Source organism: Antennarius striatus, chromosome 11, assembly GCF_040054535.1.
Source record: "Antennarius striatus isolate MH-2024 chromosome 11, ASM4005453v1, whole genome shotgun sequence".
In the NCBI taxonomy this organism is placed as follows: domain Eukaryota; kingdom Metazoa; phylum Chordata; class Actinopteri; order Lophiiformes; family Antennariidae; genus Antennarius; species Antennarius striatus.
In genome coordinates, this window is record NC_090786.1 from 7,833,285 (window position 1) to 7,856,985 (window position 23,701).

Here is a 23,701-nt window from a genome sequence, read left to right on the forward strand (position 1 = left end):
CCAGAGTTAGTGTGAATATATGCTGTTATCATCTGTTAGCAAGAGGCACGCTGCCAGCATCTGGGGTAGACCCAGGCAGGCCAAAAACACGTGATGGTCAATAATATTATTAAAAAAATAACAGTAATATATTCAAAGTCATTCTGTAAATTCCCTCAATACAGGACCAGAGTCATAGTGCAGACAACTGACTTTATGTGAGGTACAACAGGAAGCCTGTATAGTGAACAGGGACTTTAGGAAAGCATTAGGTAGGCAGTAGCATTCTGTGTATCTGATATTTCTCTTCCCCTTTCAGATATAGAGACTCAGCCTTGTCCAGGTGGAATTTAGATTATCACATACTTTCTTGGAATCATACATATTTATTAAATAACGCCTGCATTACAAACTGGGGAAGTGAGGTTTGAAAGATACAGGCATTTACCGTAAAGACACGGATGCTGTTTGGTTGAATTGTGCGAATTATGACATGTACTGTAGATAGATAGATAGATAGATAGATACTTTATTAATCCCGGAGGAAATTGTATATATCCACTGCTCAGGCATTACATAACGAATAATACTGGATAAACACCAGGAGAAAAAGAAACACTGATATCACAGGACATACCACAAGACATACACTACACTAACAGACACATGCAGCACTAACAGGACTTATATACTAAACTATAACTAAAATATAAACATGTAGAATGTCAGAATTAATTCTATTGTCTGTCAGAAACACCAGAGGAAATAATGCCATGTTATGGAGATGTGTATGCAGAAGTAGGCGTGGATATGGGTATGGTTACTAAAATTGGGGACTAATTAACATGGGAGTCCATTGATCATTTTTCTGTTTCCATGGATGCGATGAAAGCTAAAGCAACTAACCTGGTAATAGTTATGATTGTGGCCTCACGTTTTGTGTTGACACATCAAACATGACCCTTATTAGTTGTTAATTCAAATAATGATGTCCTACCAGTGGGACAGTTAAGCCTTCTGCGGCTTGCTGTACTGTTAAGCCTCAACAGCATGTATTTAAAATGATCCAAGGCCTTCCCTGCTACAATATCTTGCTCCAATCATGTTTGTGTCATTGATGGATGTGTTATCTTGTCTTTAAATGCACGGATAGTTAATATGGTAGGTTGGCAACACAGGCTTTAGAATCAAATGATTATTCCAGTCGAGTCAGGATAGGCCTACGAGATCTCATTCCAACTAATCAAATTCCACCAGGATATATTGTCACTTACCCCAATTTTGAAGTATAATTAGCCAAATGGAAGCTAGTCATTTTACTCCAGAGACTATTTAAATAAAATACACTTTTAGGTAAGGAAATGAGGCGTATTTCTGCATATTTTCATCGTGGAAGTGACAGATTTAATAACTCTTGGCCGTGAGGGGTAAATCAGCCGCAGGGGAATATTTCAGCATAGGAACTCTGGTAACTGTCAGGACAAGCCTCATAAGTTGAAGAGTCGGTAGCACGTTTGGAGCCACTAAAACAAAAAAAAGAAGTTGTTTCATGAGTGGTTTTTATCATAAGGCCCTAGTCTTAAAGGTCTCTGAAGTCAGGCTTGGGGCCAAGCAAAATGGGAAAACCACGTGGAGTTAAAAGAGCACAGTCTGAGCTGAGTACTAAGGCTTGTGTCCTACCTACCCTTTATAGAAAGAATGTGAGACAGAGAGCGCTCTTTCAAGTCATCTGTTGAGGTGACAGGATGATGGAAAGAAAAGTACAACAAGAATTTCCACACAAATAATGAAAAAAGGAGAGATAAAATAGACTAAGAAACAGGTCTTTGTGAATTTTCAAGAAAGAGCCCAATACTGAAACCCATCCTTGACTTAACTGTGAATTGATTAAAAAATATGAATGTGGCTCATTGAGAGCCGTGTTGCTGTCTACTATGCATTACTCGGTGTCGACCTGTTTGCATGGTAATATCTTGTACATTTTAACGTTTTGAACTAGATCAAACTATTTTAGTCATTTGTTGCATAACGGACAGAGAAGGGCTAAACGTATATAATATTTGTCTGTTTATGCGTGATTGCAAACAGGACAACTCAAAACATTTTCAAATAATTTCAATGAGATTTGATAGAATAATAGAGACTGGGCAGAGAAATGGGTGAATGGACTTTTGAGGCTTATCTAGAGGATTGTATGGATCTAGAATCTTACTATGAACATAATTCGCTCTACTCTGCCTTTGACTGGTTTAGTATGTCAATAATGCTCCTGTGGACATTTCAATGAGGGCTATGTGAGAAATGTGATATCAAACCAATCAGAGGCAGTGAGGTAGATCGTGATGTTACAGTAATAGGATTCCTGAATTTCCAATAGGAAGAGGTATGGGCTCGCTGACTGCTCTCTATTATTGTGGTCATGAGCTACAAAAAGGGAATTAGAACAAATGTTTAAGTAGCAAAGGGTTGGAAAATCTCAGAATAAGTCTCCCAGTGTCTCATCACTTTGTTGATTCCCTGCTTATCTTTGTTGGGCTTACTTTGAGTCTGCATTTAATGACTCAAATTGACCTGATCCAGGATATACCAAAATATTTTGTTTAGTTCAATTGCATATTTCATTGCTATGTTTTGAAATGAGTTTCTGAGTGGCTCCCCTATAAACAGCCTTACCCACTAATGACTGTCTTGCAGGAACAAATGTAGCTGACACAGACCCTGTTAAAAAAAAACAAACAAAATAAACAAATGCCCAAACAGTTGCTATTAGGCATATAAATTGCAAACACCTCTGCCTTGCAGATTCTGGAAACACTGGATAATAATGAGGCTGCTAATACAACCTGTATTTATTTCATTAGGAACACTTCCACAAATATTCAGTTTTTATTCTATTATTTGTTTAAGTAAGAAAAAACTGTAAGATTCCTCTAACTGCTGGTGTTTTTGTTTTACTAGCAGGGTGAGAGATTTCTTCAGTCACTGGCAGACAGATTCATTGGAACACTGTCCATTCACTGTGTCTGAGCAGATGAGTGCAAACAATGAATTCTGCACAACAAAAACAGAAAATACCAGCGGGATCTTCTCCTTTATGTTTAACAGGCATAACAATCCCTTTCCAGTCTAACACAGCATGATGATGAGACATGAAGTTATGGTGCAAATATAAAATTAAATAGTGCAGCGGTTTAGTTGCTCTTTATTTCATATGAGCTTTTAGCTGTGTTATCTTTTTGTATTTCTATAACCATAAGTGGTAACATAACAAGACTCTTCTTTAGGATATATATCATATATGTTTTCAAGTATTCTTTATTTAGACACAGAATATTAACAATATATGGATTGGAAAGATTTGTTTTCATAAAATTGGGTTTTTGTTGACTGACGTGATAGGAAATGGTTCAAAACTGGTTTCATGCAAAGATATTCTCATATTAATGCTTCCTTATAAATGAGATTGTCCGACTGTGTGCTTAGGTGTGATTCATGAAACTGATAGAAAAAGAAGCATACAAAGCAGGTTCTTGGAATTCCATTTGTAAGCTCTAGATCTATAAATTCGCAATCAACTTAAAGTGATGACACTGTTCTTGATATTTCCCCTGATAAAATTCCAGCACAATGAAAGCATAGAAAGGAATAACTATGCACTAAAAACTAAAAAAAATAAAATAAAATAAATCTTTCTACACCACATCACAAATTATTATTCCATGGCTTTATGGTCAATGATGACGGCTAACATGATAGGCTTAAGAATCTACCGTTACAGCGTATGTCGCCCTGAGTCAAAAACATATTCCTTGAATATGCAGTATTAGTAATAGTCTTTCCAACGAGGGAGGATAGAGGTCAGTAACACAGGCGTGTGTTAACTGTAAACAGTCACCTCTTCACAAGAAGCACTTTGCTCAGCCCCAGGCCAATGCATAAGAAATTAATTCAAGATTAAACTGAGAGATGAGATTCATCCAAGGGAACCAAGGATCCAGAAAGCAAAGATGCTATAGAGACGATTAATCATATTGAGTCTTGTGCTGTAGGTTTTTGGTTAGAAAAGCATATTGTTTGTGAAGAACGCAATGCTGTTTCTCAAAGAATAGTCCATTGGTGAAAGGTCACTGTGTAGCACTCGTACTTGTGTATTAATGACAAACAGCTGCAGGGTTTCACTGTTGTTGTTGGCTTTGATGCTTCTGCATATGACAATGCCCTTTAATCTAAATTCATATTTTGGATTGATTCCAAAAAAGGAGGGGGAAATGCTGTCTTTTTTTTCACTTCATTGCTCACAGCCATAAAAATTAACAACGCAGGCTTGTGGGACAATGAAATTCCACCTTCATTGCTGAGAATAGCCATGACCTACTGTTTGCAGCACTATGTAAGCTGACTTAGGCAGACACCCATGGATGTATGCTCCACAACTGGAACTAAAGGAAAAAGAACATTGACCAATGCCTGCTATTTTGAACCAAAATCTGAGCTAATAAGATTGAAATAGACGGTGAATGCAGAAATGTGGTACAACACTTTTTTTTTTGTATGACCTTCTTTGTATAGAGACCTTTTTGGTCCAAATGTAAAATCCACTTACTAATGCGTGGAACTCACCCACTCAAGGACTGAAGAAAACGGGCAATTCTATAAAATGTCTCATAAAAACCTTTCTATAAGCAGAGAGTAAATATAGGACATACAATAAATTTCAGAATGTCTGCCTGATGTATGTAGCAACACCTACCACTTAAATACACACATATACAGTATGCAGTATATGAGGACCCTCTGTTTGTTCCATCACCTTTTCACCAGAAACTGCTGTCACGTGATACAGTATGTGTTTTTCCTTCTGAACCATTATTCCAACATATCAGTTTTGTTCCATGTGTGCATGTTTGTGTGTGTGTGAGAGATGCTTGCATATTGGATTGTAATAAACACAGGACAACAAGACTGAAGTCGTTGTAAGACCTGTGTGCACTGACACTTCATATGAATAATTTAGGGTTTTTTGATGAGATTTCAACAACATATTGTTCCATAGACTAAGACAAAGTGATGCATTCCTTTGCCAGGACACGGTGAATTGTTCATGGTGTGTTGGGGGACTGTCAGCTTAAACTCCAAATCTTAACTTTAGTCTTTGTATTTTGATCTCTTTTGGAAAGGGTCTAAATATAGCTACTATAGCTATTTAACTATTTCCTTTAAAAAAAAAAAAATCACATCTTTTGCTCGTGACTCACATTCTCCTTATCCATATTTGCAGATATCATCTATAATATGCTGCTTTTTATGTTTTAGCTTCATGGGAAGTGTCTCAGCTAGGTATAAATGACCTGTCCAGGACTTCTTTAAGCATACATTTCTTCTTATGACAGAAATTTTAACAACCCTTGTCAAAAGATGGAAAGGTTTTAAGATAAGATAAAATATACTTTATTGATCCTGAACCGATATACTTTGAGCCACAGTCTCTGCAGTATCCATAGGCGACCACTAGGGGTAGTGTGTGATTTTACAACAACTTTGGAGGCATTGGCGTTTATTTTTCGGTTCCAAACAAACATTAGATAATCGTAGTCATCGCAGACTTTGACATGGGCGATTCTGATTTATTGATGTTTGCAGTGTCGATAACCGTGACTTATGATCTCCTATTATTTAAAAAGATACTTCTAGAGAAACAAGTTAAAGAACATGGAGATGTGCGACAGACGGTGAGATGGCCGACTCGCTCTGCTCTACAGGTGCTTCTTCTGCGCTTGTGCTGCTCGGTTAGGGGAGCTGTCCACCGCTAGTGGGCTGAAAGTTTTGCGTCTCTGACGGACTTAACCAAACAATTAAAAGATACTTCTTTTTTTACTGAAGTCACAAGAAATATCCTTTAATTGTAAGATTATGTCCATCTACAAACTCCATCTTTGCACGGATTATTCCTCCTCTTCACAGCTCTGCACATTACGCGTCGCATGTCTGCTACCTAATGAGAATCGCTCTCTCCGTATAATTCGATTCTTATAAACGCATGTGTAAGCATGTCTAACAATTTGCAATTTGTATCCTTCAATTTAAGAGATTTTAAAAAAAAAATCCGTTTTTCCTCAGTAAACAATCAATGAAAGAAACAAATCATGCAGCCCGTTCAAACAAAGAGCGATTTTGGGTTTGTTCATCTGCAAAATTGCTCCACCGGAAAACCCCCAATCTAGCGGGTGACGAGTCACCCAGGCATCGTGGCTTGTGTCACGTCCGTCCCTCATCGATCAGTCGAGCGCCGAGGACCGCGGTGCGTAAATCCTTCGCTTTGACACATCAGCTGTGCTCCGTCACCACTGAAGTGAGCTGAAAATATACTGTACTCATCCGCTCCCACACGCACCATCCATGAAAACGCCAACTTCTCCCAAAGTAACCTGATCAAACCGCCGTCGGCTTCTCAGCTCCTGAGCCAATCTGTAGGTGGTTTTTGCACATGAGCTCTTTGTCATTTTTTTTTTCTTTTTTTTTTCAGGAAGTAATACAGGCTGACAGATTTTTTTTTTTTTCTTTTCTTTTTTCTTTTTGGCTTTGCTTGTTGTAACCTCCAATCATGTGTTTCGATGTCGGCTCAACTAGAGTTCGTCCGCCGGCTAGTCCAAATCATTTCTACCCGGCTTGTCGGGACAGCAGCCGAGTCCTGAAGGCTCTGCAGTCACGTGATCTAGCCGGGACTGGTGTGTGTGTGTGTGTGTTCGTGTGTGTGTGTGTGTGTGTCCTCTGAGTGTGTGTCTGCAAGAGTCTCTCCGTGCGTAGTTAAAGGGGTGTCCCTCCTCTGCATTTTTTTTTTTTTTTTGCAGCTTGCCATGCTTTAGATGCCGGAGCTGGAAAGAGGCGACAGTGAGAGAGGTAACGCCGGTGTCTCTCACCGAACTACCTGGTTTTTCAGTTATACCTCGGTTCCCCGTCGATTCTTCTAGTTGAGCCCACCTTCCTCTGGTCGACTCTTTTGTGAAAAGACGGAGGGAGAGAGAGAGAGTGAGAGAGGGACAGAGAGAGAGAGTGAGAGAGAGAGAAGAGAGAGAGAGAGAGAAGGTGTCATAATTTTTTTTTTTTTTTTTTGCTGTGTTTTACGTGGGTCTGATCGCCAGGAGGAGGAGGACCTCGTTTTTGTGTTGGACTGGGCTTCTGATAATCTCTTCTTTTGTCTTTTTTTTTTACTTTGGGTACTCCATTTGGACAGTGTAAGAAAGCCGAGCAGGGCTTGGATGAGCCGCTTAGCTGAAATCCAGAGATGGAGTTGCTGCTGATCTGCCTTTCCCTGTGGATATTGCAGTGCAATTCGGCCAAAGCGGACTCCATCATACATATTGGTAAGCGTCCGATAAACACACACGCTGCTTGGGCTGTACATGTTTTAGGAAACGTGCAAGTATAAAAGCTCATTTTTTGCGTATTGCCCTGATCTGAGGGTTTTAATGAGAGGGTGGAATAAATTGTTTATTCTGCCCGCATCCTGAGTCAGAGCAACACTGACTCTCAGGCGAGTTGAAAAGTTGGCATTTTGTAAAGCGTTACGCGTCCGACCTGCGCTGACACAGTATTTTTTTTTAAAAATCACACACCAGTGATGCTTTTGTGCAGACAATTCTTACATATTTCTACTACAGATCACTGCATCCTTTAGATCTAAACATTTCAGCCTCTATATACTAATTGTGTATTCAAATAATGTTACGCTTAAATTATGGTCCATTAACTAAATGACTGAGGGTTTTTTTTAAAGCCCGAACTGCCTCCTCTCTGTTCCCGACAAGCCTCAACTTTCACCAGAACGTGACTGCAATATCAAGACGGAGGGGCTGCAAGCGGAGTTTCGTTTTAGAGATGAAAAACGCATAGAGCCTCTTTGTTCTCAAACTTCAAAAAAAACAACAACTGCCGTTTTCAGATCTTTAAACTCATCATTACTGATTCCTGTCTGACATCCCTAAACGTCATGTCTTATTTCATCTTAAGATATGCGCAATGCACGACCCATCTCTCTACGCACAGTCTCAGTTTTTTGTATCCTCTATTCGTGCGCACAGTCAGGTATCCGTTTAAAATGATTGGCATCATAATCTCAGATAAACATGTCAATGTCAATGTGGGCAAATTTGGTCTCGGTGCTCCTGCTGCTGTTCACTGCAACAGTCTGGCAAGCATCAGGTGCTCAGTCACTGGCTTAATACGGAGTCGGGACGCCGTCCAGAGAATATTGGCTGATGTGCCGCTTTACATTTGAGTATCCAATTATACTTTTCATTTCCCGGAACCCTTTCTCCTGATATATTCCCTTCTACCGATAGCGGCTACTGCTTTGATAAACAGTGGTATTGAGAGGGATAGGGGGGGGGGACATATTTAAAATTCAGAATGCCTATAGAAGGCCTATATGGAGAAGAGAGTCATCAATCCGATAAAATTCATCCACGTTGAAGTTTGGCTACTTTACGCATTGTTTGTGGTGCAGCCGCGTCCCTGTCCAAGGTGCTGAAACCATCATGCGCACTGAGGGGCACATGTTGCACAGTTTCAAGGCAAAACGAAGCACAGGACGATAAATCTAATTTCCAGAAACTATTACTTTCAATTATGTTCTATTCTGGTATGATTTTAACAGTAGAGTTGAGAATCTTGTCTTCAGTGACGGTCCAACATTAAAGTCTCCCACTACTTGCTCTGTCTTCATCTCTCCCGTTCAATCACCCTTCACCCGCCTCGTTACTTTCCTTCACTCTAAATGACTTGTGATTCATTTCATTCAACAGGTGCCATTTTCGAGCAAAATGCGGTGAGAGATGACGAGATTTTTCAACTTGCCATCTCAGACCTGAGTCTTAATGATGACATTCTGCAGAGCGAGAAAATCACACACTCCGTGAAACTTATCGAGCCAAACAACCCCTTCCAGGCGGTGCAGGAAGGTACGATCGCTTCTGTTTCATGTCATTCACAGACGCTTCGTCACAAAGGCGGTCTGCTTCACTGTCCTGATCTCCCATGCATTTATGGGCAAGAAGTTGACACTGTTGATTTCGCATGTTGATCAGCAGTCATTGATGAAGTGCTCTGGGTGTTTGTGAGTGAAATGACTGTGTGAGTGAGTGAGTGTGTTGCCATCTGCAGAGTGCTAAAGCGAAGCGTCTTCTCTGTGTGAAAAGCTAGGTGGAAGCATTGAGTTACAGCATTGCATCCAAGGATAATATGTTATATGAAACAGAAAAAATATGGATGTGATCAAATGCATTTTCTGCTCAGGTACACCTCTTAAGTAACAGAGGGGGTAAATATTTCTTGCTTTTATATGTCTTTGAAGGATGAGCACAGCAATCTCATTAATGCACATTTATCAATCTGTTCCCTTAAATGTTTTATCTACCACATTTGGATTTCCCAGGAGGACCCAGAATATGCACACCTTTAGAAAACGGACGGGGAATTAGCAATTACATTATTTTACTCAAGGTTATCTCTTTCATAGATGGAAAGATGGTTCCATATACTGTTGACTCCTAAAGTGATTAAAAATCCCTTTGCGAAAATGAATCATTAAGACTTTAATAGTTTCTCAGAGACCTTCAAAGGCTGTTTATGTCCACTGCACTTTGTCACTAGTCTGTACTTTTGTCCCCCAGTTTCATGATGGCCTTGACGACTCATTGCTATTCATAGTGTCCTTGACATGCACTGAAAGAAAATAATATACCCTGCCTCTTCCTATAATTATCACCTGTCATGTAGCTCTGGTTTTTCCCAGCTTGTCAGACATCCAGGAAACAAAATAACATTACTTTGGTAAACTTAAATCCTGATGAGGTTCACATGGCTGTCATTGAAGTCCTTTAAATAAACCTGAACAGAAGAGACAGACCTGATTTCTACAGAGATGAGATTAGAAATTGTATTACACACATGTTTGACTTGCTTAATTTATCAGCAGTGGTTGCTTGGGATAGAAATAGACTTGAGATGGAAACAGACTCGAGATGGAAATAGACTTCAGCAAATCACTTAGAGTACTCTGATTTCTTCAGCAGTATAAGCACATATGGATGTCATATATGTGACATCCATGTTGTTAATGCTATAGTATATTGTAATATCTGTCAGTTGTTGAAATTGCTGCATAAAAAAACAGTCTGAATGTCTACCTGCAGAACTGCACATTGCTTATTGAAAAGGATTCAGCTCTTATTTCTCCTGATTATTCTGCCTTTTGTTAGTCTTGATTGTCTATTTAACACGCCTAATTTCTGTTTACAGTTATGCTTTTCATAATTAAATGGACACAGAAGAGAGTAATTAAAAGCACATTATTCCTTTGGAGAGAGGTGGAAAAATGACACCAGCCTCAGCAAGTGGTGCCTGATTGTTGCACTAGACATAAGGAGGTGTGGCAGGAGTTGTGTGACAAGCGGGATGCAGTGACCTTTTCCTTTCCTCTTCTGTTCACCCCATCCCACAGTGAGTGGCAGTCAGGACCTTGTCTTGGCATGCCAAAGAAGGAGGGATGGGCGATAACGGGGAGAAAGGGGTACTGAGGGCAATAAGAATGCGATGATAGAGGTGGAGTGTACAGTGACCGTATGGGAGAGGACAGAAGTGAGATTAAGGATGAGGAGAGCTTTGAGAGTAATAATAACCATGACAACCAGCTATGATGGGGACAGAATTACAATCAGGACCTGAATAAACATGAGTGGACAAAAGAACAGCAGGAGGAGAATTAAGATAGGAGTGAAGTGATGAGGAAAATTTGCCAGCCCAGTGGAGGTAGTTGCAGAGTCATGTTCGTCCTTATTTGGCTTCCTCTGTCCTTGCACTGTAGGAAGAGATTGTCACACAGCAACACTGAAAGAGTCAGTCGTACCATGCTCTTATAGTTTAAAATTGGCTGCTCAAGGCTGACTGGATATACCGATTGATCACTACTGGCAGATGCTGTCCGGTTTCTGGGCTGTAGCCGGATGATTTGGAGGATTTCAACACTGGGAGAGAAAAGTTAGAGTAATAGTTGTTTTGTGTATACCGATATCATCAGCGGCACAGTGGCACGGTGGTACAGTGGGTAGTGCTGTTCTGGGTTCAAATCTGTTTCCTTCAATTGTGTTTGTATGTTCTCCCCGTGTCTGCATGGGTTCTCTGGGTTCTTCCTCCCGCCTCCAAAAACATGTAGCTTAGGTGTAGTGATCTGTTCCAAATTTCCTGTAGGTGTGAATGTTATTGTGAGTGGCTGTTTGTCTTTCATGTGGTTCTGCAGTGCACTGGTGTCGTGGTCGGAGTGTCCCCTGCATTTTGCCTTAAATCAGCTGAGATAGACTCCAGCAACCCCCGTGACCCACAGAAGCAGAAGAAGTGGTTGAGAAGATGAAAATGAATGAATGAATGATATCATCAGAATTTTAGATGATTTGGCAAGAAAGCAATTGCATCAGAAATGTGTAAAATATTTTTTCTTTTAATCTCCAAGAACCCACACCCATTTATTCTTAAAGGAAAATTACATGGGTTATAATACAAAAAAAGTGGACCACATAGAATAGACATTTAATGTGCGTGTTACATTGATGTCAGGATGAGTTCTGTCAGGTTAATTTTATGTGATTTTCTGGGAGGGAAAGACTTTCATAGTACAGCTTTATAAAAGAGAACTGTATGTGCTGCCATAATGACCACTTATCTGGTAGCATTCATGAGGGCCAGTTTGAGTCTCACGGTATGTGAGCAAAATCAGTAGTAACTTTAGAATGTTGAAGATTGTAGGGTCAAAACAGACTGCTTTGTAAGGCATCAGCGTCACATATTACATTTTTTCCTATTCAAAGCCGAATGTTGTAAGAGTATAATATATCTGTTGAATGCCTTACCTGAATGAGGCAGCAGCAACTGTCAGACTAAGAGGAATGTGTATTTGAGTGGTGTGTTACACATCTTCAGTTTGGAATCCAAAATTTCCTTCTCATTTTATTTTGAAAATAGAAATTGCAGCTCTAAGCCAGATAATAAGAAGCAAAGCTCTGCAACCTTTTCCATCTTACAGGTTACTGAAAGAAGTGACAGACAGAAGATGGTAAAGCAACCACTTTGTTGGGTTATTATGTAAATCTGAATCCGTGCATATTTCACGTTGGTGGATTTGCACAGGGGACATGAGGATTTTCCAGAAAGTTAAACCATCAAGTTTCTCTCATGCAATTGTAGTTTATCCTGCAATTGAAGGAAGTTGGAACAAAACTGTACAACAATTGAAAAGAAAAGTAGTTTAGAAAGACAACTAAAAGTGAGGCACCAAGTGGAATCATTGTTTCATTATCATTTCTGCAGTCTGTATTTGATCTAGCAGGTCTGTCAGGCTGCACTAAGGGTTGCTTTAAACTAAATAACATGCTAACAGTGATATCGATGTTTGGCATGTTTTTACCCCTATTACCATTTTTATTTCCTGTCCAGAGATTTTCTAGTGGCCATGGAACATGAAACAGAGTTGATTCTGATTAGAAGTTTTGCAGGTATTTTAGAATAAAACACAGAATTTGACAATTAAAACATTTGAGAGACAAATATTAATTACCACTGAGTGGGTCATCAAAGTCATCATAATTTATAGCCTGTTGTAGGGACCCAGGGAATATATTTAATCTTGTAATCCACCCCAATATCAAAACCAAACATTCAAACCTGCATGTGGAACTGGATGAAAAGTCATTAGAGTCATTAGGAGTTATCCTCTGGGAACCATGATTGTCATTCCAATGAACCCAATCATTGCAAAAAATTCAATTTGAACCAAAAAGGCAGAAGTGACATAAAGTAAATCTGGATTATCGTGATAACTTCTGACTAACCCAGAAAAAACAACAACACCTCAAGTCAGTGATTGAGGAACATCAGCCATTAGTTGAATCTAATTAATGTGGATGTGTTGAATATACACATACATCTTACTGACACTCACACCATTTTGGTTAACCTTTAAAAAACCCTTTTATGAGGCCTTCAGCAGCTTTCGTTAAAGCCCTGGAGATTGTCATTTGATTTAAAAAACCTAAACAATATTTAGAACAAAGCAGGTGAAAAAAATGCCATCTGGCCAGGGTGGGAAGTTATTTCCTGCTCTTTGAATGTAGGGTAATTTGTCGAGTGTTCTGTCCCACTGAGTTCTTGTCACAAACCCAGCCAGTGACTTGCCATTTTCAGCTAACCTCTGCCAAGGTAACGTCAAGAAGGATTTGATTTTTTTACTCTTTGTGCCCCGTGGATCAAATAATACTGAAGATCTCGCAGCACACTAATTTTCCCTTTATATTTTCTTCAATATGCAGTGACAAAAGTTAAATTAATGGTTCATATGAAAGTGTTGGTGTGGGTAATGTTATGTCCTCCATCTGGTTCTCTGCGTATGACAACTCATTACTCCCCATGCTCTAAACATGATGGAATGCTGCCCTTTCTCTATTATTGTCCCGGTGAATTTAATAATGCTGCATAAATCTTGGTAATGGATTTGTTTGTTTTTTTATATCTTTTTACCAGCTTTACACAGAGGGGGAATAATCAGGTCATTTTACCAGTCCCTGTTAATTACCCAGTGGTTATTGTAATCTGTCATAAGGGCCTCAATGGGCTGTATAAAGGCCTTCTGCTACCTTTAATCAGTCAAGTGATGTTGTGGTATACCTTTCACCGTTTAATCCATTCACAATGTGAAGTCCACTACCTGAAGTCTGCTACCGAGGAGTTGGAGCTGTTCCAAAATAATGATAATAAAATAAATGTGTTTCCCAGCTAGAGGGACTACCTCTGCAGTTTTCATAGGGCAACTTGGCAAACGAAAGTGTAGCTCAGCTAGTTTGAGTCGATTAAATGATTTATTATGACATTAATGTATAAATACTTCAGCTTTCTCTTGATGTCAAAAAACAAGGAATATAGGTGAATTAGTGACTCTGAATTGCTCATTTTGTTAAAGTTTGTTCCTTTGGCCTTGTGATGAACTGGTGACTCATTTGGGACGTCCACTGCCTCAAGTGCAGCAGGTAGACTTCCACTCCCTGCATGGTACAAATTAGAAACCATATAATGGAGGATGATAAATATCACACATGCCTACAATGTTTGTCCTCTGTGCATACAAGATTGCCAGCATCCTGCTCCTATCACATAGTCACATTTGTATTGCATATCTTGTCATTTGGCATATTTGGCAGTTCTCACACTACACTTTAAAGGAACATAGTGACATTTTATGTATGCAATTATAAAAAAAAAAAAATCAGAAGCCTTAGTCTGCTGATTAGCTTTAAGGAAATTGACTATTTGTCAAAATACCACATCTGATTTGTATTCAGAAGTACCATCCGCAGCATCTTAAGTGTCAGCATGATTGAGAACTTTAGCAAAATAATAATTACGTCAAAGACGTCCATAAATACAACACAATGGAGCAATGGGTAGTACTGTTGTCTCGCAGTAAGAAGGTTCTTGGTTTTATTCTACCTGGGGCTTTTCTTTGTGGAGTTGGTATGTTTCCCTTGTGTCTGCATGAGTTCTCTCTGGGTTTTCTTACATCCTACCGCCACTATTGGCCACTATAAATTGTTGGTAGATTTAAGTGTGAGGATGTGTGAGTGGCTGTCTTGCTGTGTGGCAATGTGATGAACTGGTGACTTGTCCAATGAATGAATAAATAAATGAATGAATAAGCTTCAACAGATTTCAATGCAGCATTAGTGTGTCGCTCTGATCAAAGAGAGTGACAGTCATGTGAATCTTTATGTATTCATCACGTTCCCCATCATTGTAAATTAGGCTGACTAATGGCGTCTGGGTGGGATGATGGCTGCCTGTCTCTGAAGGACAAATGGAGGAAAACGGCATTTAAGCAGTTTTCAATGGACAAAGTTAAAACAAAAATCCTTGATTGCCGATTGTACACTGGAATCTTAAATTTAGCATCAAACAATGTTATCTATATCGGACAATGACAAAAAACTTGTGGATGACTGAATGTATCCTGGCTTATTCCTGTAAATGCTGCATGAAAGAAATTACTTTCCTATCTGGAAGCACCGTTGGACATGTGACGAATGCCTAGAAGAGGAAAAATTGTGTGGCTGTCTGAAAACGTGTACACACACTGCACATAACTCAACAAACTGTGTGTAATGCATACACAAGGACACACAACATATGTTTTCTTCATCACCTATCACTGGTCTTTCAACCTTTATTCATGTTCTTGTCCTCTCTGATGTGATAGATTTATAACTAGCTGTAGGGAATGCTGTGATAAATGTTAGTGCTTTGTCACGACCCCGAAGAGCCCCCGACCACCGCTGGGGATCGGCCATCAATGCAGCTCTACCTGTTAGAGTGAGAGAGACTGATTGAGAAACAGAGAGAAAGAAATAGGGTGAGAGAGATAGCCCTGAGGAGGCGTCCTGTCCAATCAGATTGATGCTGATGAGGCCTTCAGCCTTGGTCATTTGTAATACATTCTAGCCCTGCATGTTAGTTGCATCATTTCTCTTCTACCCATTGTAACCACTGTTATGCTATGGCCTTATTGAGCTGCAGAGACGCCACAGATGGGAGGGTTCAAGTAGTTGGACAGTGTTTGCTGTTGAGTTGCTAATGCAGCTCAGTATACAGTAAATATGGGCCTTGAATATGGTGTTACTGTGTTTTAAAGACAGACATTTTTCCTTGTGGATGTGTTTAAAATGTAGTCAGTGGTGTTGGTGAGATGTAGCATTAGAGGTGTGAACACTTTGGTGTTTGGAGGTTACCAGCTCATTTTTAAATTTTTTTTATTTATTTTATTTTTTATTTATTAAGTTTATTTTTCGGACATGTTAATATAGCAGACTTCACACCTTCATCACATTTACAACATCAACATCAACATCCGAAAAAAAGGGCTGACGGGTAGAAGCCAATAGGCTTGTGAAATTCCCGTCTCCCACCTTTCATTCATACTAATGCTGAAGAGATGAAAGGAAAGTGTGTTTAATTTACTACCCATCACTTGCATCACTGGGTACAAGAAGACTTAATTCCAGGAAGGAGGACAGGAGCTGAGAATCACCCTAAGGTAAATTTTATTAGCGGCTAAACATGATTCAGTCAGAGATAGCCGTGTGGCTATCTGCAACTTAACAGTTCTCTGAGAGAGAGGAATGAGAATGATGCAGTGGGTGATGGATGAGGTGAGGGGCAGAATAGGAGTCTTAGGGAGAGTAAAGGACTGAAGCAAAATGAACTGGTGAGCGGGCCTGATGACGAAGGTGCTGGGGATGGCAGAAGGCAGAGGGAGAGATAATGAAGGGAAAAAAAGAACAGAGGCTGTGAAATTTCTGGAGACAAGAAAGGGGAAAGGGAGTCATTTGAAACTGTGGACTCGGCTCACTCCCGTCATTGATGATACCAAAATGTATTTGGGAGCCACCGTTTACATTACTGCCCACAGACACGGATACCAAGTGAGACCATCTGTCACAAGAGTTCCTCCTCAGTCTTCCTCACAGAGTTTCTGATGCTGTGTCTCTGTCTCTGTCTCTCTGTGTCTGTGTCTGTGTCTGTGTCTCTCTCTCTCTCTCTCTCTCTCTCTCTCTCTGTCTCTCTCTCTCTCTCTCTCTCTCTCTCTCTCTCTCTCTCTCTCTCTCTCACACACACACACACACACACACTGCCATGAGTCTTCTCCCGAGCACAGCAACATGGATTTCATCCAGAGATGAGGCTAAGCTAGTGTGTAAGCTCTTTGAGTGAAATCAAAACCCAGTATAAAGCCCATGAGTAAATGCCTAAAAGAGTGTAGATGGCAAATAATGCAGACACCGCTGAAAATGGGGTCAAATATACTTCCCATTGTAAATGTACTTGACAAGGTTAAGTCTTCTGTTTCAGTCTTCAGTGTAAATCATCACAGCCGCAGATCAGAGAGAACGTACAGTTGTAGACCCAGATATCCTGCATCCCAAGGCAATTTTGTCTGTTGGCAGTCTTCAGTCCATTAATATACAGTACGCCCTTGCACCGTATATTAATGGATTTTTGGTAGGCAGTCACGTGATACCGTATGCGCATTCTATTGGCTGACAGCATAGGGAAGTGTGTTCGGTTCCGTGAGTCTCGGACTTCCGTGAGACACAGAAGTGCTTTAAACATTTGATTGAGTGTGGGAAAAGGTAATACAGTTAGAAAGTGGTTTAATATCAGTATGGGGAGGGTCATAAACGTTTAAATTACCGTAAATAATACCATAAATAATTCACTAATTGTGTGTGGTTCCTGGAAGGTATTAACCGCAAAGAACGAGGTCGCACTGTATACATGGTACTGGTGCAGAGGCGTCCTGGCCAATTCACCATCAAGCATTGGAAGCATCTAATGACACTGACGTTCATAGCAGAACATCCTTAAGCTGGACATCGATGGCTCCACCTTTTGACTTTTATGTGAGCTCATCATTCCTCATTTATATTTAAAACCCCTTATTTTTTAAGAGAAAATCTAATTCTGAATCTAAAATGTATCCCAGACTCAACTCTAGCTGGAATAAATGTAAAATTACCTAACAGCTTAAAAAAATCAGAGAATCTTTGACCCACTGTAATAAAAATAATGATGTGATTGCTTCTGGATCAATGCAGAGGATAGACATCGGAACTCAACTAAACTTAATAGCTTAGCCTTTTCCATGCTTCAGCCTAGGGGCTCAGTATTAATTAGGTGGAAGGAGGCAGCTCCACCCACAAATGATCAATCACTTAAAGATGTGTGTGTGTGTGTTGTCTTTCAGTTCCAACATTTTTCTTTAATTTGTATTAATAGGATGGTGAGGGCAAGTTAGGGTATGTCTGCCTGTTTGAAGTCAGCAGTCACTCACACTCAAAAGATTCCAAGAGATTAGATAGATAGATAGATAGATAGATAGATAGATAGATAGATAGATAGATAGATAGATAGATAGATAGATAGATACTTTATTAATCCCGGAGGAAATTGCATATATCCACTGCTCAGGCATTACTTAACAAATAATACTGGATAAACACCAGGAGAAAAGGAAACATTGACATCACAGGACATACCACAAGACATACATTACACTAACAGACAGACACATGCAGCACTAACAGGACTTATATACTAAACTATAACTAAAATATAAACAGTATAAAATTTAAAAATATTACAGTATTAAAATATAAACAGTATAAAATAAAATCTAAACAGTATAAAATTGAATTAAAATATAAAACAGTATAAAAAATAAATAAATTATATATATATATATACAACAGTATAAAATTAAATTTAAATTAAATTAAATTAAATCCAAATTCAACCCCGTGCTGACCTCGCCACCTCCCCCCCGCTCCTCCTGAGAGAGTCATTGTACCCCCTGATGGCACGGGGCACGAAGGAGGACCTCAGCCTCTCTGTGGAGGCGCTGTGTGACAGCAGTCTGCCGCTGAAGGTGCTTCTCTGCTGGGAGAAGGTGGTGTGTAGGGGGTGCCTGGTGTTGTTCATGATGGCCTTAATTTTAGACATGGTCCTGCTCTCCAGAAGCGTCTCCACAGAGTCCAGGCTCAGCCCGACCACTGAGCCCGCTCTGCGGATGAGTCTGTTCAGACGGTCCATATCTCTTTTCCTGGCCCCCCCACCCCAGCACACAATGGCGTATGACAGCACACTGGAGACTACGGACTGATAGAACATGAGAAGGAGCTTAGGACAGATGTTGAAGGAGGCCAGCCTCCTTAGGAAGTACATCCTGCTCTGCCCCTTCTTGTACACACAGTTGGAGTTGAGTGACCAGTCCAGTCTGCTGTCTAGCTGCAGTCCCAGGTACTTACTTACTTACTTACTTACTTACTTACTTATGTCTCTCTCTTTTTCCTCCCCTCTTTGTAAATTCAAGAAGTAAGGTATATTTCTTCCCTGGTAAACACAACAACAACAACAACAACAACAACAACAACAACAACCTGGAAGTAGGCACAAGTGACTTGCTGCTGTGAATGTGTTAAAAGGAGGAAAGATAAATCCTGTCGTTAATCCCAAAAGTTTAAAGTACACTCTGAGGTCTCTTCCCAGTGGTAAACGACTCCAGATAAGCAAAGATTCTGATCGAACTGTATTCATTTCTCCAGAAGGCCCTGCTGTGACCCCAGCTGTCTCTTCCAGAGCTTGCCAGTTGTCAGTGGCTGAGTAGTGTAGATATCCCTCTGCTCTGCACGGTCCTCACCACACTATTGCAAAGCCGTTTGACACATGCAACTCTTTCATGCATGTTGCAAATTTATTGATGAATCACTTGAATTTTGCACATTTGCCTCAATTGTACTGAAATGCACAAGTACACGCAAAGTCAGGTCTTTTTGTGTGATTGCATTAGACTTTGTGTAATGCTAGGGTTTGAAAAATGCAATTTACTGATCTCAACAAATGAGCCCACAAAACTATTTTGGAGAGGAAACAATCACAAGCTGTTGTATTTTAATTGAATAGTTCCCTGTTACAGTACTTTATCCATCAGGTTACAGCTGAGTCTGATCAGCCGTAATCACAGATTGTCTCCGTTAAAGATTAAAATATACGTTTCACCTAAATTATTGATGTGTTATTGTTTCTAAAATGAGCCAAATCTTTATTTCTGAACGAAGTAGGTCACAATTTGTCATATTAAATCAAATAATCTGGGAGCATTCATGAAGTGTTTGGGTTGGATTGCTTCTGTTGCATGCCTGTTGTGATTTCTCTTCATGTTGTACCAAAGCCAGTTGATGATATGGTCAAGTCAAACAAACTTTGAAGGATCAAAATCCTTCTTTAAGTATGTCAATAAGCAAGACTGTATAATTGGCTGGCCTCTTTCACCTTGAACATCTTGACCATATCATCACATCCAACATCAGGGAGAAGTTTGCTCTACATTTAGTTTTTGACAAATGTTTTCACATATATTCCACAGTGCAGAGTGAGATTTTGGAACAGACCTATTTTCTTTAACATGGTCTTTGATGACTCACCAGGCAGATACCTCACACAATCCACCCAGTAATTGTTGAGGTATTTCCACTAAGTGCAAAAATAATTTATCAGAGGAAATGTTGGGAAATTATAGATATGAGCAGGATACAAAGTCTGGAGGTGGTGAACAAATCGAACAATTTTGTGGCTTAAAAAAAGCTTTTTCTGCAAAATCATATATACGTTCTATGTCCCCCTCAATGAATGTGCATGTAATTCATCTTTTTTCATCTCTCAAATCAAATCTAGTTATATATGCACATGGAATAATATAAAAATACATGCAAGGACGTAATTCATAACTGTCCAATTAAAGATTTGCTGTCATGCAGTCATTTTTATTGTAGGCATGTGCCATCTACCATATTTATCCTGCTATACCAGCTGTCATTAGCATCAATCTTAGCTCATTTATAGTGCCTATAAGCAGCTCTGATACTGTGCATTTATGATAAAAGAGGATGAAATATAAATCATAGTCTCTAGGAAATTTGTAGTCTTTTAATCTGTCCACTTTTAGGTCAGTTTTTGGTAATCATATTCTTGAATAGTTATTTTGCATGCTATGTATAAAGAAAAGTATTTGTATCACTATATTTTCAAAGCTTGACTCACAGCAAAGATTTAACTATTAATCAATCACATTGATAGCTTATTGGACTACTTACATCACCTGCATGGATGTGTTGCATGCTAAGGAGGCTTGCTTTACTGTGATAACATTGTTACACTGTATCTTTCAAACTTTTTAAGTCCATGGCAGTGGGAATGCTTTGTCATTTCTGCTGAATGAAATAGAGATGGTGCAATCTGAGACAGTCATGTTGTTTTCCTTTGCTACATGTTGGCAAGGTATTTTGCAGTTTTTTTGTTGTCATTTTCAATCATTATGTGCTAACATTTGACACAAAGTCTTGAAATGCACAGCAAGGCTATTACTTTTCACATTTCATGACATTTATTGGATGGATTGGATTGTGTGGTAAGATACATTTTGTCTGCGGTGAAGTTGATCCATTTTTGTGTACCTTATTGACATATGCACTACTCACAAAAAGTTCACAATATTTTTGGGTGAAATTAATGGAAAATGTAAAAAGTTGGTGCTACAGTGATATTATATCATGAAAATTAAGCATTTACGTGCCGGTCACTGCAGTCAAGGTACACCAGTGTCTAGCAGTCATTCCTTAATGATGACCTCCAAGATATGAGGCATTTAACTCCAAGAAGATGATAGTAGACCAGTGTTGTTCATGCAGGGGCACAATGACAAGATTAATGATGTTTTTCAGGTAGCACGGGTGTGTCACTGTACCATTCACATTGTGTAGGGCAAGTCTGTATTGGCTAGACACCACTGGTGACAACAGTGATGAAGCATAGCTCTCTCCATGACCTCTTCAACATCGTTGGTGGCCATCATTTCTGTTCAACATGAATCGACTTTCATCAGCAGCAATGGTTCCCACTGGTCCCGTATCCAGTGTAATTTTCCCTGGCCCATGCAAGATTATGACACCTGTAACTGGTGGTGTGGTCAGGAACTCTTATAGGTTATTTGCGAGTACTGAAATGTAAACGTGTGTGTGTTTAATGTTATTGTGAAACTTTAGATGTGAAGACCAGGCAGCTGGACCCAGATGTTTTTTCTGTAGGTGGTGTGACTTAATGGGCCAACTTGAGTCTTATGACCACAAACTGCATCTATAAATGCAGGCTGGTCACCCCAATCTTTTCGAATAAATGAAAGTGTCTTGATGTAAATGTTATCAGAATGGGAGGCTGTCATTTATTACGAGTGTCTAGCAGTAATAGATATCCCCCAAGGAGTCTTTTGGTTTAATTTGAATTTAAATGATTTACCATTGCATTTTCTCAAGATGAATTGTAATACCATCAGTGATTTTTTCATCTTTATCATTTACAGCTAAATTATTTTGTGACCAAATACCTACAACTAATGAAATTATCATCAGCGTCAGTTGTAAATCGTTTGTGTTACTGCATTCACCTGCTCTCTATCTCAGACTCAAACACGTGTTTGGATTTACTCAATGAATTGAGAAAAGAGGAACCCACAAAGAACTCTGATCACTCTACACAGCATAAGCTATTTCTCAAACACATTTTTTAATGTATTTTACAAATATATGAAGAGAACCTTTCATACCAGGTTGTTATGTCGGGGGGAGACATACAGAACATACTGTAAATTCTTGGTTGGCCTGATTATCAAAACAGAGCTGTGTCATGCCATCAAGACAAGAAATGTAATTCTGAAGAAATTACTTAGAGGCAGAACAAGCTAAATAGACATGTTTGGGTTTGCTCCATGCAGTTTAATGGATACTACTGCTACTACTACTACTACTACTACCACTACAGCAACTACTATTCTTTTTACTTCTGCCATAAAAAACAAAATGCTATACCAGCATAAGAGCCAAATGAGAAAAATAGTTGTGTATTTATCTCACAAAAAGTTGGCATCAGTTAAATGTAAGTTAAACAATAGCACTCCAAATGAGGAGAAAACAATACTGCACTATTGTCGCAGTCGACTTTGACTGATGCTGTAATTCATATTTGTATGCTAGATTTATTAATTTTTTCATCATGTGTCACCCTCATGTTTTAATTTGTATTTAGTAGTTAAACAACAACTCACCCTTAGTTGCCTTAAAACCAGATACTGTATTTCACAAAGCATGGTGTATGCATAAAGAAGAGTCATTTCTTTATCACTTGTTAGCTTGCTGTGATTGGCTGGCCAGTGTACTCCAGATAACTGCATGTATTTAATGTATGAGCTCAGGAACTAAAGGCACATGTTAAGTGGCTTTAAATATTATAAGCATATGCAACTGCTGCAAAATTGTGGACATGCATTATGCATTAACTCATCCACTATATTAATTCCCTGTGTATCTCACTGTAGTCTTATTCCCTGCATAATTCTTGAAAAGAGTAATATACTAAGATTCACGGTCATCCCTTTTCAGTGAGAGGAAAAAAAACAGCTTGTCTACTCCAACAACTTCTATTTTGCTTCATTTAATCACAAGGAGAGAAAAATCAGCATTCAAAACAATTACAGTATGTTTTTATGTATTTGACTCAAACGGGAGCAGAATTTTGTCTAGAAAATATTTGAATGCACTCAGGAGGCAAAAAGAAAAAAATCTTATTTGACACTAGCAGCTCCTGCCGAACAATTTTGGGGTTTGTTCTTCAGTATGGTACACTTAGTTACCAGGTATCTAACACTCCATCCAGGTAGCAATTGGCAGGTAAGTACACACACAGAGCAAAGAAAAAGAAGTAAAAAGAACACCCTTGGGCAAAAATAAGATTGGTTCTATTGATTTTCAGCCACTTAGAGCCTTACTTTTCAACGCCTTTTCCGGTGGGACAGCAACAAACACAGTGGCATGAGCATGAACAGAAAAAATTGCAATGAAATTCTTCGAAGAGCTACATTTTAATGAGGACAATCATGAAGAACATTACCAAAAAAATTCAGCATGTAGAGGCTTATCTCTGCCATACAAGAACAGTATCACAATCAAAAAAAGATGCCTTCGAGGCACTATGAAAATAAAGACATGAGTGGGAAGATGAGAGAAGCAGATCGCCTCGAGGGGAT